The following is a 16,937-nucleotide window of genomic DNA, read 5'->3' on the forward strand; positions in this document are numbered from 1 at the left end:
TCTCAGGTTTTTATGAGGATGACATGAGTGAATAGAGAGAAGCCCTTAAAACTGGGCCAAGGAGTTCCCATTGTAGTTCAGTGGGTTAAGGACCCCAATGTTGTCTCCGTGAGAATACGGGTTCGATCCCTGACCTTGCTTGGTGGGTTAAGGATTTAGCATTGCCGCAAGCTGTGGCATAAGTCCCAGAGGCGGCTTGGATCCTGCGTGGCTGTGGCTGTGGTGTAGGCCTCAGCTGCATCTCTGATTTAACCCCTAGCCTGGGAACATCCATATGTAGGTGCGGCCATAAGAAGAAAAAATAAAAATAAGCAATTCCCCGGTGGCCTAGCGGTTAAGGATTCAGCGTTGTCATTGACATGGCATGGGTTTGATCCCTGGCGCAGGAACTTCCACATGCTACAAGAATGTGGCCAAAATAAAGATATCAATAAAAATAAATTTTGGAGTCCCTGTCATGGCTCAGGGGAAAAGCCTCTGACTAGTATCCATGAGGTGGCAGGTTCGATCCCTGGCCTTGCTCAGTGGGTTAAGGATCCAGCGTTGCCTTGAGCTGTGGTGTAGGCCAGCAACTGCAGCTCTGATTTGACCCCTAGCTGGGAATTTCCATATGCTGTGGGTGTAGCCCTAAACAGACATAAATAAATAAATAAATGGTTTTTTAAAAGAAAAAGAAAAGAACTGTGCCGAGTATATAGGGAGTGCTTAGTAAGGTGCTTGTGGGTGCTACAGTGCTTGTCACACAGTTTGGTTTTCTCGCCAGCGGTGGGATCTCTGAGAGCCGGACTGGACTTCTCATCTCTGCTGATGGGGTTGGATGGGCGGACAGGCCCCCCCGGGGCTGTCTCAGTGGTCCTGGCCGAACGTCCCAGAGGGGCACATATGGGCCAGGACTAGCACATTCCTCCCACCGCAGATGGAGGGTCTGCTCGGGGTCAGACTCCGAGTCCCAGCCCTTCTTGAAGAGGACCTCTCGGGGAGAGACACACCCATGTGAAGGGTCTGACCTCCGTGGCTTGGGTCTGGGCCGCGTGTCCCCTGTGGTCAGCATCAGAGGCTGTCTGCCAGGCCTGCGCTTGCAAGGAGGGGCCGGGCCCCCGGAGGAAGCGGGCATGCTGGCCAGGGAGGGAAGGCTGAAGCAGCCTCAGAGCCATCAAGGAGCAGACAACAGAAGGAACACGCTCTGTGGTGCCGGAGGCTGGGAATGGATGGGGTGGGCGCTGGAAAAGGCTGATTCGCTCAGAACATGACGAGGTGCCAAGCGGACGCACAGTCAGTGTTTGCTGACTGGCTAACTGAACTGCTCCAGATGAATTTTCAGACATTCCCAGTAATGAACATCTTGATTCCTTATGTGTGGGGAGGGGCCTAGGAATCTGTATATTTTGTTTTGTTTTGTTTTTCTTCTTACGGCTGCTCCTGTGGCCTGTGGAAGTTCCGGAGCCAGGGGTCGAAACGGAGCTGCTGCCAAGACCTACGCCACAGCCAAGCACAGCTGGATCCGAGCTGCCTCTGCAGCCTATACAGATTGTGGCAATGCCGGATCCTTAACCCACTGAGTGAGGTTGGGGATCGAACCCACCTCCTCACAGAAACAGCATCAGGTCCTTAACCCCCGGGGCCATAGCAGGAACTCTGGATCTGTACGTTTGACAAGACCTTGAGTAAATCTCATGAACAGGCAGTTTCTCCCCAGCCCCCATCCCATCCTCCAGGCCCGGGAGACGCAGTGCCTCCCCCCACCTTCAAGAATGGGGATAGACTGTGACCTCACCTTCCCCAGCGCCTTCCAACACCCCCTTGAGCCCTTAGTCCACGCACACCAGCCCAGAACCATCTCTGTAGTAGGGCCCAGGGCCTCTCTGTCCATATTGGGGCAGGAGGCCTCCCAGGCCAGCCTGGGCTGTGGGATAATTTGATATTCAAATCCTGGCAAAGACCTGCTTCAAATTGCTGCAAATTAAGCTGATTTTGTCCCTCCGAATGAGGGATTTGCTCCTGTGGATCAACCCTTTCTAGGACTTGATGAGGTCAGGATTAGAGCCGGAGGGCTGGAGAGAAGAGCCTGAGGCTGGAGGCTGCATGGGCTGGTTGTTGGTGGGAGGGGGGCCCAGCCCCTGCATGCCTCTCCCCAGCCCCAGATTTAGGAAACTTTCCCAGGGTCTCAAAACGCAGCTCTTCCCAGTGATATGGGGCCTCTGGGCCCCCGAGGGGCCAGCCTCACCCCTCACATCCAGCCCTGTACCCTTCCCAAAGTGGACCTCACCTTACCTTTTCAAGCACCTATGAGCCAGGGCCCAACTGATCACCCCCATTTCATGGATGAAGAAATGCAGGCTCCACTGGCCAAGACAACCTGGACTCTACCTCTGCCACCACCTTGCCGTGTGACCTTGAGCAAGGGGTCTCTTAAGGATTACTAACAATGCACGCACAGTGCCAGGCCCCTGGCAAGCCCTCCGTTAAGCATGGAGGTAACTGCCCACATCACAAGCGCTGGCTGCCCAAGGCCCCAAAGCCAGGATGTGGCAGAGCAGTGACTGGGGCCTGAGCCTCTCCGGGCCTCAGGTAGATGCAAGCCCCCGCCTTCTTCAGGAGGCCTGTGCCTGCTCCTGACTCTGCCCCTCCTGACAGTGCTTTCCGCCCCTGCCAGAACCTCATTCGCATCTGTTTTATCAAGGCCTGGGCTATATATTGCAGCGATTTCGAATTGCACCATTAAAGATTTTATGCTGGAGACGTTAAAATTAAAAAGATCTATGTGCAAAGAGTCACAACGAATTTAATCAACTTGATTTAATAGAAAACAGCAAATGGAATTTATGATACTCCAAAAGACAAGGGAATTTTTTTTTTCCACCAAAAAATCATAAAAAAGCACTTTGTGGAAAACAGAAAGTGGAGGCGGAGGGGGGGGGGGATCCCCATCTGAGAGTTTATCAGAACCTAATCCGCGGCGAACAACCCCAGTCAGGGCTGTTTGCCCGCTAATCCCAGCTGCCATTAAAATATTAAAGATAAATCTAATCGTCTCTTTATCCAAAATAAGCGACTTTTGTGTGGGGAGAAAACATCTAACCCTTTGGGAGGAGAATTAGTCCTAATGCATCAAATGCAATTCGGTCCAGGCTGGGGCAAAATAGGGTTTAGAGGCAAATGAGATGGTAATAGAAATAAAACCCAGAGTAACAAATTAAAAACCCTCATTTACACGAATTAAAAAGGCTCACCAAAGGGCTGGAAGCCCAGGCCTACCCTCCTCATCCCCTAGCCCACCCCCACCCCAGCCACCCCGTCTCTTGTGCCCTGCTCGGCACCCACCTGAAGGCCCCCAGGAGGGGATCCACAGCCTGGCCTCAGCCTCTCGACTTGGGCTCACGCCTTCCTGCAGACTCCCCAACTTTCCCCTTGGAGCCCAAGCCCAGGCAGGTTCCTGAGGGCTCTGGCTGGGCCTTTAGGCATCTTTCTATGCCCCTGGGGTGGACTCTGGGCTCAGACAGAACTGGCCTCCTGTCCCAGTGCTGTCCCTCGATACAGGAGGTCCTGGTTTCATTTCTTTTCTTTTTTGGCCGCCCTGCATATGGAGTTCCTGGGCTGGGGATCAGATCTCTGTTGTTATTGAGACCTAACCCCCCTACCCTTCTGTGTCGCAGTTTTCTCTTTTATTCCCTTTCTTTCTTTCTTTCTTTCTTTCTTTCTTTCTTTCTTTCTTTCTTTCTTTCTTTCTTTCTTTCTTTCTTTCTTTCTTTTTTTCTTTTTAGGGCCACACCCGTGGCATATGGAGGTTCCCAGGCTAGGAGTCAGGGCTATAGCCACTGGCCTACACCAGAGCCACAGCCATGCAGGATCCGAGCCGTGTCTGCGACCTATACCATAGCTCATAGCAACACCAGATCCTTAACCCACTGTGCCAGCCGGGGATTCAACCTGTGTCCCAGTGCTCCCAAGACACTGCTGATCCCATTGCACCACAGCAGGAACTCCTTGATTGAATTTCTTAAACTCCCCAGACCCCTGTTAACTTCTTGGAAAAAAAGGGATAATATTAGCCCCACCCTTATCCGGCCCCTCTCCATGGCTTTGACCTCATTGCTGCCCCAACCCCAGCTCCTCTGATGGGACAAGATATCAGGACAGCCCCCAGCTCTGTCCTGACCCATGGTGACCGCTCAATAGTGAGCCATTATCAGGCTCCCCCTCAGGGCTCCCCAGGCAGCTTGGCCATTCAGGGGCCCTAGGGAAGTCAAGCCTGTGCCCCCCCTCACCCCCTGCCTCCAAAGAAGGAAGGAAATGCAGCATCGGGTCAGCCTGGAAGGCAGGGGGCAGCCGGCAGCCATTTCGAGTAAGTCCATAGGGTCCCTCCTGAGCTGTCACTCGAGAGGGCTAAAGCAATTCCAAATCTTCAAGCTTCTCACTAAGCAGCCTTCTGTCCCTGCGCTTGGCCTGTGGCTCCTCCTACACGGTAGGATTCAGATGCTCCGCTGCACACCTCCCCCAGCCACCTTCGGGTCCAGCTCTGAACCCCCACCCCATGAAAATCATACTCTCTGCCTTAGTGGCCGGATGCTTCTCAAAGGAGACACACTCCCCTCCAGAGGGTTCAAGGGCCCCTTCGAGAGCCATTAAGAGTTGACAGGTACAGGAGTTCCTGCTGTGGCTCAGCAGTAATGAACCTGACTAGTATCCATGAGGATGGGGGTTCAATCCTTGGCCTTGATCCGTGGGTTAAGGATCCAGTGCGTGGCTGTGGCTGTGGCCGGCAGCCACAGCTCTGCTTCGACCCCTAGCTGCCTGGGAACTGTACCCATATGCCATGGGTACAGTCCTAAAAAGACAAAAAAAAAAAGAATTGACAGGTACCGATGAAGATGACAAACCCCTTCCTGAGTGCCTGTCTCTCCTGCCTGAGGCACCCCTTGCACCTACACGTGGGAGGGCCGGAATCCACCTCTGACCTCCGCCCATCTTCTTAACAAATCCACTTGAACAGGAAACTCGTGTTGACAGCATTTTATTATGGGATATTAAGTGGAATTGGATTGTGAGGCTAAACCTTTCCCTGGCTGACTTTTCATGTCAGGTTGGCCTCTCCCCTCTGCACCCAGCGAGTATTGGGAGAGCATCTCTCCTACCTTCCTCAACACTGCCCCACCCTTGGCCCATACCAAGTGGCGATTCTAGGCAAGAGGAGACAGGGATGGCCCGGGGGCTATCCCTGGCCTTCCTTCTCCCCAGGAGGACAGAAAGGGCACTGGAGCAGGTTCTGGGTGAGAGGGGCTTTTCTGGAGAGGCGTCCTAAGCCGGAGGCTTGATGGACAAGAGTTGAGAGAAGAGGGTCACAGGTGAAGGAGTTGGGAGGCCCCCTGCTGCAAGCTATCTTAGCACATGGGGAAGGGGATGGGTTCCCAGAAGGACACACAGTTCTGGGTAAGCCGTTAGCACCATCATTCAAGGTTGTTGTAAGGATTAGAAGCAAATGGGGAAAAAAAAAAGAGAAAGAGAGAGACGTATAACCAGGAGTTCCCACTGTGGTGCAGAGGATTAAGGATCTGGCAGATGCAACTGTGGTGTAGGTCACAGCTGTGGCTCGGATTCCATTCCTGGCCCAAGAACTTCCATATGGTAAGAGTGTGAGAAAAAGAAGAAGAGAAGAAGAAGAATCACCTACCAGTCACTATGGCAAGCGTTTTACATACATTGGCTCACTGAATCCTTACAGCTCTATAATGTGGACTGGTTTTTTTGGTTTGTTTTTTGGTTTGGGGTTTGGTTTTGTTTGTTTGTTTGTTTGGTTTTTTTTTTTTTTTTTGCTTTTTAGGGCCGCACCCTCGGCACATGGAAGCTCTCAGGCCAGGCGTCAAATCGGAGCTACAGCCATCAGCCTACGACGCAGCCACAGCCACGACAGATCCATGCCGAGTCTTCAAACTACATTACTGCTCACAGAAATGCCAGATCCTCAACCCACTGAGCAAGGCCAGGGATCAAATCTGAATCCTCATGGATCCTAGTTGGTTTTGTTACCACTGAGCCACGTCGGGAACACCCTAAAATGTGAATTCTTTAATCCACTTTACCAGAAGAGGAGATGGCAAAGCTTGTAAGTGTTGGAACCAGGATCTAGCTCCAGCCATTTGACTCCAGCACTGTGCTCTAGCCACTGCGACACGATGGCTCACATCAGGTGCTGTACCAGCCACTTAGGGCAAAATGGCCAAGGTATGGGCTTTGGTGCCAGATGGCTGGGTAGAGAGTTTAAGTGTCCACAATTCGGCCCTCCCTCTCCGCCCTTGTCATGTTTAGTCCCCCCACCGCCGTCGCATTGCCTTTGGTCTTGGCTGTGTGATGGGCCATGAGGAGATCTGAGCCAAGCAGGGGCTTTAAATGCGTTTGTGTGGTTTGGCTGCCTCTGCTCCTCCTGACCTCCGCCAGAGGAGCGCGCCTTGGGAACCACAGTTCCAGAAGGAGATGGTATGACCTGGAGCCAAGCCACAGGCCACAGCCAAGCCTAGCTGTGCCTGGAACCTGGGACCCAGAGCGTGAGATAAACCCTCTGAGATGTGAACACGGTTTTTACAGTTTATTTGTAGAAGCCATGGAGTTGCCCTGCTTGGATGTCCCTTCAAGAAAGAACTTGCTGGGAGTTCCTATCGTGGCTCAGGGGAAACGAATCTGACTGGTATCTGTGGGACCAGGTTTGATCCCTGTCCTCACTCAGTGGGTTAAGGATCTGGCATTGCCGTGAGCTGTGGTGTAGGTCGCAGACAGGGCTCGGACCCTGCGTTTCTGTGGCTGTGGCGTAGGCTGGTGGCTACAGCTCCCATTTGACCCCTAGCCTGGGGTCAAATGCTGCGGATGTGGCCCTAAAAAGACAAAAAAAAAAAAAAAAAGGAAAGAAAGAAAAAGAGAAAGAACTTGCTGTTCAGGTGCAAGAATGCAGTTAGCCAACAGCCTCCAGCTGCAGCCTCTTTCAAATTCATGGCAGGACTGTTTGTTTTTATCTACAGCTTTACTGAAATATAATCGACACCTGACATGATGTAAGTTTAAGGTGTATATAGCATGTTGATTTGATACATTTCTAGTCAGCAAAACGATTAGCACCATAGGATTCACGATCACCTCTGTCCTGTCGCATAATTACCACTTCTTTTTTGTAATGAGAATATTTAAGATCTACTCGCTCAGTAACATTCAAGTATATGATCCAGAATTAACGAGTTATCATCACTCACTGTAGTGTTTGAATGACTGGGCATGGTGGGGGTACCAGGGCCTCCTGGCCATTTCTGCCCAACTCAAGGCTCCCTTCATGGACAGTCTTTGCTCAGGACCTCCCTGTCAGATTGGCTGAGACTTTCTTAGATCTGCCTTGGGGTTTGAGGCTTTCCCTGTCTAATCCTGCTTCCCCTCCCATTACCTTTCACAAGTGCTACCCCCCTCACCCAATAAACCACTTGCATTCCTAACCCTGTCTCAGCATCTGCTTTCTTTCCTTTTTTTTTTTTTTGCGTTTTAGGGCTGCACCTGGGGCATATGGAGATTCCCAGGTTAGGGGTCAAATCGGAGATGTAGCCGCCAGCCTATACCACAGCCACAGCAGTGCAGGATTCAAGCTACATCTGCGACCTATACCACAGCTCATGGCAACAACTGGATCCTTAACCCACCTCCCTAGGCCAGGGATCGAACCCTCAACCTCATGGTTACTAGTCAGATTCGTTTCCGCTGCACCATAGCGGGAACTTCAGCATCTGCTTTCTTAGAGTACTTGAACTGACACAGTCTTGTCACCACAGAACCTAATTCACTTGGCCTCAAATACTGACTACACAATTCACTAGCTGCCCAGCTGTGTGATAACTCAGTTTCCTCATCTGTAAAAAGAAGATAACAGAAATGCCCATCTCAAAGTGCTTTCTTTTTTTGAGTATTGAACAAGATAATCCATGTACAGTGCTGAGCACTCGATAAATGGCAACTGAGATTGCCAGAGGTAGTTATAAATCTCAATAAATAAATGCTAGCTATATATGAATGATATATAGTAAAATATCAAGTCAACAGATATAAATCTAGGATGGATCTTAAAAGACTGAAGAGTGAGAAAGGTGGGCAGATGAGCTGCAATTGTGGACAAGTACAAAGTAGAAAAAAAATGAAAGCTTGCAAATGAGATAGTTGGTGTATCCTGAGCCATCATCTGTAACCAGAAAAAAAAGACTTCCAGACTTCTACATGAGTCTTCACCATCTTCTAAACACTTTTGTGCATTTTTTTTTCCACCGCGAGATCTCCAAGAAAACCAGGACAGGCATCACTATCTCCATTTTACAAGGAAAGGAACTGAGGCACAGAGAAGCTAATGGACTCACTCCACAGCACACAAGTTAGTCCTGGAGGCAGGAGTGGAACCATGTTGGTGGCTCTCCCTGGCCAGAGAATACTGGATATCATGGACAAGCACAAAAACAAGCACTAAAGGGCTTCCCTGCAGCAAAATCAAGTTGGTGATTAGGTTGGTATACCTAAATCATTACAAAAGGTGTTTCGGGGGCGACCACTCAAGACACTGGAGAAGGTCCTCTAGATAGCACAGAAAAGAAGAGGCTCATGTAAGCATCAAAATCTATGAGGTTGGAGTGAAGAGACATATCTAAGAGAGATTGCCAACTATCAGGACTTGGGGATAAGCCAGATCTAAGCTGTAATGGCAAGCTTCAATTTTCCCTATGTCAGAACATATGCTTTCAAATGTTTCTCCATCGTTATCAGTGCAGACTCACTTATGGCCTCCAGTAACAGAGACCAAGGGCCAGTCTCTGTTATCTCATGACCAGGGTCATGTCTCTGTCATCTGAGGAGATTCCCCCACAGTTTTTGCTTCTTTGTATCACTGGCTCTCCAGTCAAAGCCCAGGGTGTCTGCTTCTGATTGGTGGAGCCCAGGTCACATGGCCATGTTCTAGCTGCAAGGGAAGCTTGAAAGCAAGTGTCCAGCATTTCCAGTCTCTTTGCAGAATTGGGGCTCTGTCTTCCACTAGGATTCACAAATGGGGAAACTTTTCAAAATACCAGTCAGGATCAGACATTGGACAGCCCACAAAATAATAAATGTCTATTGTAGGACTTTGTAGATGTTGTTTCATGCAAACCTCATGACAACTCATTTTATGCAAGACCCAAGTTGCAGGTAACAGTTAACCGCAGAATTCCTTGCCCAGGGTTGGTGGTGGCAGCAGTGGGAGTTCCATCACCTAGGATCCAGTACAGGGGACAGTAACCACAATGGCTTCATCACCAGACCAGTATTGTGACAAGATTTGGGGCATTGATTCAAGTCTCCAAACCTCCAGGAGAGTCTTTGAGTTACTTAGTATTGTTCTAGTAAATTCTTTTTTGGGTCAAATCAGACAGAGTTATTTATAACCAGAAAAAAAAAAAAAAACTATTAAAGTTGTGGGCATAGTATCTAACTCTCCTGAAGCTCAGAAAAGTGAAGTAACTTGCCCAAGTCATGCAATTAGTAAAGACAAAGCTGTCCACCCCAGGGGGCCAATAGGTAAGGAATCTGGAAATTTCTTCGGGGCATCAGACCCTGGTGGTGCCTCTGCACCTCCACCCCTTTTCCTTCCTTGACTGGATGAAGCATTGCCATGATTTCCTCGCTCCCACCTGCCTCCTGGGTCTCCGGTGAAGCTGCCCTCCAAGTTATATGCCTGTTGCCTCCCTTTGATGATCCTCTTCCGGGCCCTCCTGACCTTCCTTCCATTGACAATAGCTTAATGGCTGCTGCAGGCTGCTTTGCTGATCACCCAGACCTGCCTGGATCTGAGCCTCCTTCCCCATTTTTTTTGTTTTGTATTTTGCCTTTTGAGGGCCACATCTGCAGCATATAGAGGTTCCCAGGCAAGGGGTCCAGTCGGACCTGTAGCTGCCAGCCTACGCCACAGCTACAGCAATGCAGGATCTGAGCCAAGTCTTTGACTTACACCACAGCTCACTGCAACGCCACATCCTTAACCCACTGAGCGAGGCCAGGGATCGAACATGCATTCTCATGGATACTAGTCAGATTCGCTTCTGCTGAGCCATGATGGGAACTCATCCCTCCCAGTTTTGTTGTTGTTGTTGTTGTTATTGTTGTTGTTGCTATTTCTTGGGCCGCTCCCGCGGCATATGGAGATTCCCAGGCTAGGGGTTGAATCGGAGCTGTAGCCACTGGCCTACGCCAGAGCCACAGCAACGCAGGATCCGAGCCGCATCTGCAACCTACACCACAGCTCACGGCAACACAGGATCCTTAACCCACTGAGCAAGGGCAGGGACCGAACCCGCAACCTCATGGTTCCTAGTCGGATTCGTTAACCACTGCGCCACGACGGGAACTCCCCTCCCAGTTTTGATAAATAGATGGAGGCTGAACTTCTGGGCACAGGGAGATGCCCTCGAGCCAGGTCAAGATCCCATGGGAGTGATAACCTAAATGGGGAAAGAATCTGAAAAAGAATGGATATGTGTACATGAATAAGTGAATTACTTTGCTGTACAACAGAAATTATCACAACATTGTAAATCAACTATACGTCCATAAAACTTTATTTTATTTTGTTTTACTTGTTTATTTTTTTTTAAGCCGCACCTATGGCATACGAAAGTTTCCAGGCTAGGGATCAAATCGGCGCTGTGCTGTTGGCCTACACCACAGTGACAGCAATGCCAGATCTGAGGCACATTTGCAAACTATACCACAGCACACGGCAATGCCATATCCTTAACCCACTGAGTGAGGCCGGGAATCGAACCCACATCCTCATGGATACCAGTCGGGTTCTTAACCCAGGGAGCCACAACAGGAATACCTATACTTCAAGAAAACTATGAAAAATAATAATACTGCTGTATAGCATGGGGAACTGTATCTAGTCACTTGTGGTGGAACATGATGGGGGTTAATGTGAGAAAAAGAATATATATGACTGGGTCACTTTGCTGTACAGCAGACATTGACAGAACATTGTATATCAATTATAATAAAGTTTTTTTTAAAAATCCCATGGAAAAAGCTCTGGGTCTGATGAGGGGGATGCTGGGACTCAGGATAACAGAAGCAGCCATCGAAGAGACTTTTGGACTCCAGGGTCTCTGAGCTTTAAAAATTGTGGTCCAAGAGTTCCCTTATAGCACAGTGGGTTAAGAATCCAGCATCTCACCGCAGGGCCCCTTAGTTGCTGCTGTGGTGTGGATTCAATCCCCCGTCTAGAAAATTCCAGGAAGGAAGGAAGGAAGGAAGGAAGGAATGGAATAGAGAAGAAGATGGAGAGAGCGAAGAGAGAGAGAGAGAGAGGGAGGGAGGGAGGGAGGTAGGAGAGAGAGAGAGAGATAGAGATAAGAAGCAGAGCGAAGAGAAGATAAGAAAGAAAGAAAGAAAGAAAGAAAGAAAGGAAGGAAGGAAGGAAGGAAGGAAGGAAGGAAGGAAGGAAGGAAGGAAGGAAGGAAGAGAAAGAAAGAAAGAAAAAGCACCCTCTGCTTTGGGAGAGAACGTGCTGCTTTCAAATTTCTTTTGCAGGAATCCCAAATCCATCCTCTTCTCTCTCTCTCCATGGCCACCTTCAACTCCTAAATCAACTGTATGTCTCTGGCCTGGACCACACAGTCCACCTCCTGACTGCCAGCAGCTTCCCTTCAATCTGGGGATAACATCCAGAGAACCCCAAGGCCCTGCAGGCCCTGAACCCTGCTGACCCACGGAGCTCCCCTTAGGGCTCACCGGCTTCAGCCCTTCCTCCAGCCTCTTTTGTCTCCTTGTTGTTCCTCAGAAACACCTGCCTGGCTCTTCTACAGAATATGGACACCTGCTGTCCTTCCAACAGGGTCATCTGCCCAGCCCTCCATGTGGATGGGATGGCCTCTGACTTAGGTCCCTACCCAGATGTGGACTCCCCAGGAACCCCTTTCTCTCCAGTATCTAAAAGAGACCCCTCCTGCTGGCAATCTATTACCTTTCACCCTGCCGTATTTTCTCCTTAGCACATTTTTTTGGCCATTCTCATGGCATGTGGAAGTCCCAGTAACCAGAGCCATAGCGGAGACAAGGCAGGATCCTTACCCTGCTAAGCCACTAGGGAATTCCCTTCTTAGCATGTTCGATTCTTCAGTTATCTTGTTTGTTTACTAACTTGCCTGGTTGTTAACTGTCTCTCAAACTAGAATCTAAATTCCATGGGAACAAGGGCTTTGCTTTCTTTTACCCCCCCAGCATTCCCATGAACAGTAGCTGGCACACGGAAGGAGCTCAGTAAGTATTTGTTGAAGGTCCTTTTTTTTTGCTTTTTAGGGCTGCACCTGCAGCATATGGAGGTTCCCAGGCTAGGGGTCTAATCAGAGCTGTAGCTGCCAGCCTACACCACAGCCACAGTAACTTGGAATCTGAGCTAGTTCTGTGACCTATACCACAGCTCATGGCAACACTGGATCCTCAACCCACTGGGCAAGGCTGGTGATTTAACCCACATCCTCATGGGTTTTTTACCACTGAACCCCAATGGGAACTCTGAAGATGGTCCTTTCTTCTTTTTCTTTTTTTGGCTGCAGCTGCAGAAACACCAGATCCTCAACCCACTGTGCCAGGCCAGAGATCCAAACTGCCTCCCAGCACTTCCAAGGTGACGCCGATTCTGTTGCACCACACAGGAACTCCTGTTGAAGGTCCTTGACTAAACTGTCTTGCAACATTCCTGTGGGACAAAGCAAACATCCTTTCAGTGCATCAGGAATATTGTCACTGTGTCACTGGCTCCAGAGTCCAAGTCCTGGGTGGTTGCTTCTGATTGGCCAAGCCCAGGTCACATGGTCATGTTCTAGCTGCAAGGGAAGCTGGGAAAGCAAGTGTCTGGCCTCTCCAATTTCAATGCAGAATTGGGGCACTGAGACCCAGCACCTGAGATTGCAGGGAGCCTGGACACAGCCCAGATGCACAAAGCAAGTCCTCTAAGGCTGGCTATGCTCCATTGCTCCCTGCTGTGCATAGGTGAACACTGGGGAACAGATAAGGAAGACACAGGGGAGATGCTTTTCTTTTCCTTTGGGAGGTGAAGGAATGGTTAATGCTGAGGGAGGGAGGGCACAAGGGGTTGTGAGCACCTGAAACCTGACGGATGCTGTTCTGCAGGGATAAGCTGGGGAGCTGCAGGTGGCACCTGGAACACCTACCAAGAGACAGGGTCTTCTATAAGGCTGGCTTTGAAGGCAGTGCCAAGAGTCCTTCCCACGCCCTGGGGCCCTCCAAGGAAAGGCCTTGGAGAACTAGAAGAAGAAAATCAGCCCAGGATTTTGGGGTAAGATGCTCCTATTTGCTCAAGGTGTGGGGGATCCATCAGCTTTTATTTCAGTAGCCCCTCCCAAACCCTTTTGGAGTCCCTTCCTTCCCCCACCCCATTCTTGGCAAAGCAAGTGATGGTAGTTCAAGTATCACTGGGGCATTGTTTGCCTCCCTACACCCAGGGTTCCTTCCTTCCCTGAGGGTCTGGTTCCATCTACAAGAAAACGAGAATGGAGTTCCCATCATGGCTCAGCGGAAATGAATCTGATTAGTAACCCTGAGGAGGTGGGTTCGATCCCTGGCCTCGATCATTGGGTTAAGGATCTGGCGTTGCCGTGAACTGTGGTGTAGGTCGCAGATGCAGCTCAGATCTGGTGTTGCTGTGGCTGTGGCTTAGGCCAGCAGCTACAGCTTCAATTCGACTCCTGGCCTGGGAACCTCCATATGCCACACGTGCAGCCCTAAAAAGACGAAAGAAAGAAAGAAAGAAAGAAAGAAAGAAAGAAAGAAAGAAAGAAAGAAAGAAAGAAAGAAAGAAAGAAAGAAAGAAAGAAAGAAAGAAAGAGAGAAAGAAAAAGAAAACAAGAATGCAGTGGGTTTGGTCTCTGATTGGCTTTTGACAGCTGCGTGTTCCTGGGGAAGTCACCTAGCCTCTCAAGGTTGCGTCCTCATAGGAGGTCCCGTCATGGCGCAGTGGTTAACGAATCTGTCTAGGAACCATGAGGTTGTGGGTTCGGTCCCTGGCCTTGCTCACTGGGTTAAGGATCCGGCATTACCGTGACCTGTGGTGTAGGTTGCAGACACGGCTCGGATCCTGCATTGCTGTGGCTCTGGTGTAGGCCAGTGTCTACAGCTCTGATTAGACCCCTAGCCTGGGAACCCCCATATGCCAAGGGAAGTGGCCCTAGAAAATGCAAAAAAAAAAGAAAAGAAAAATGATTAATAAATGTCCATTGTGAATAAGTTAAATGTGAATCAGAATCGGTCTTGTTTTTCTCCTTGCATCAGCCCCTTACTGAACAGAGGGAATGGGATATCTGGTCCAATGTCTGAAAAAACTGGAGCTCTGGGACTGTCAGGACACCCTCTCAGGACAACAGTCCAACACAACAAAAGACAAGGTTTACTCTCCAGGGGTAAGCCCAAAATACGCGAGAACATTTAAAAAAAAGTGAAACACATTCATGGGTGACAGATTCATAATGGGATTATCGATTCAAACACAGCTCCTTTATCTTCCTTGCATTTTCCACCCTCCTCCCTCCAAAAATTGTTGCTGATGGCTGCATAGTGACTCAGGGAAGCAGGTAGCAGGGGACCATGACTTGGCTGCAGCTGGTGCTAAAAATGACCAGCGCCAAAGCAAGGAAGGGAGAGGGCATTGTCCCTTAGCCCTAATCTCCCTCCCTGAGCCTTAGCATTTTATTTGTAACAAGGGAGATGGAACTTGAGCAGCTGAGTGGATTAAATGCCATAAGGGGTCTGGCACCCATTAATAACAGTAGTTAGAACCATGATGTATTGAGTCCCCAGGGCCAGACACCATGCTAAGTACTTTACAAATAGCAGCTATTTCAATGGCTGGCCCGAACTCCACGAGGCCGGGACTAGGTCTGTCTTGTTCCCCACTCAAGCACAGTATCCTCCTGCATGATGATAATAATTACCAACTAATAATTACCAACACTCACAGGAATCTTATTTTGTAGTCTTGTTTTGTATACTTCTGGCATCGCCTATTTGCCATTTTCACCATCGTACATTTCTCATCTTCAGGACAATTCCAAGGGCTAGATACTACCATTATCCCACTTTTATGGATGAGGAAACTGAAGCACAGAAGACAAAGGGAAGCTAGGTAACGTTCCCCAGATCACCAGGCTCAATCATTTGATTGAGCAGGACTCTGAACCTAGGAAGTCTGGCTCTGGAGCCCACACCCTTGATTCCTATGCTGACGCAGGGGGTCAGAAGATGCTCACAAGTTCAGGGTCAGGGTGTTTTGTAGGTAAAGCACTCAAAGCTAAGAAGGCTGTTAAATGATTGGCTCAAAGCCACAGAGCTCTTGGAGTTCCCATCGTGGTGCAGCAGAAACGAATCTGACTAGGAACCATGAGGTTGTGGGTTCAATCTCTGGCTTTGGTCAGTGGGTTAAGGATCTGGCATTGCTGTGAGCTGTGGTGTAGGTCGCAGACGCGGCTCAGTTCCTGCATTGCTTTGGCTGTGGTGGACCCCTAGCCTGGGAACCTCCCTATGCTGTGGGTGTGGCCCTAAAAAGCAAAAAAAAAAAAAAAAAGGCACAGAGCTAGTAGGCAGCAGACCCAGGATGTGGATCCAGGGTGACTAAGCTAAATGCCTCTGAAAGGGTACATGTTACTCTTACTACACCAGCCCAAGCTCTGGGGGCCAGCCTTTCCCTGTAGGGTTCCCCCCAGAGTCCACACATGTTCTAAGCCTGGCTCTGGCCTAAGTGGGGCAGCTCAGAGACAGCTCTCCAACCAGGGGTCCTTCAGGAATCCAATTCCCAGGATGGGACCAGCTATAGGCTGCTGCTAGGCCTGCCCTGCACCTGTAGCCTCTGCCTCTGGCAAGGGTGCTTCTCAGAGGGCCTGGTGTTGTCTCCGTTCCAACCTCCTAGCACAGGAGTGGAACTGGCAGCCGCAGATACAGGGTTTGGTCAAGAGATTTTTCATCCTCGTCTCCTGGCAAGAACTGAGTTTCCATCACTCGCATGCTTGTTTTCCATCACTCACGTCCTTGCCCATCGGCTGGCATCTGGCTCATCGTGGCTGTCCTATGATAAGTGAGGAATAGGACAGCTGCCATTAACAAAACATCCCCATTCATCCTCCCAGGGTAGGCTGGCATGGAGAGGAAGCTGAGAGAGAGATGAAGTCAGAAGAAAACAGCTTATGACACCAGAATTATTTGAGGTTGAGTCTGGCTTCTGCTGCTCACTAGCTTGGTAGCTTGCGGCAAGTCACCTAACCTCCTTGGGAACTTAGGTTTTCACACTCATAAAATGGGGAAAGAAGTTCTTACATGGAAGGCAAAGCCACTGCTTTGCACAACTCCAGGGGGCACATTCACCTGCTTGTCTATGTGAGTGGTGCCACATGGAACCCAATTCCATAGACTCAAGGTGAAGGATGCCTCAAGATTGCATATCCCTGAGTCTGCACCCTGCAAGTAAGAATAGCTATGCCAGGAGTTCCCCTTGTGACTCAGTGGGTTTAGACCTGACTAGTATCCATGAGGATGCGGGTTCAATCCCTGGCCTCACTCAGTGGGTTAAGGATCTGGAGTTGCCGAAAGCTGTGGTATAGGTTGCAGAGGCAGCTTGGATCCTGTGTTGCTGTGGCTGTGGTGTAGGCCAGCGGCTGCAGTTCTAATTCAACCCCTAGACTGGGAACTTCTGTATACTGCAGGTGCCAATGAAAAAAAAAAAAAAAAAAGAGTGGTTAAGAACCCAGCTAGTATCCATGAGGATGCTGGTTTGATCCCTGGCCTCCTTGCTCAATGGTTTAAGGATCCGGCGTTGCTGCAAGCTGCGGTGTAGGTCGCAGATGTGGCTTGGATCCGTTGTTGCTGTAGCTGTGGCTGGCAGCTGCAGTTCC

Source organism: Phacochoerus africanus, chromosome 9 (genome assembly GCF_016906955.1).
Source record: "Phacochoerus africanus isolate WHEZ1 chromosome 9, ROS_Pafr_v1, whole genome shotgun sequence".
Classification (NCBI taxonomy): domain Eukaryota; kingdom Metazoa; phylum Chordata; class Mammalia; order Artiodactyla; family Suidae; genus Phacochoerus; species Phacochoerus africanus.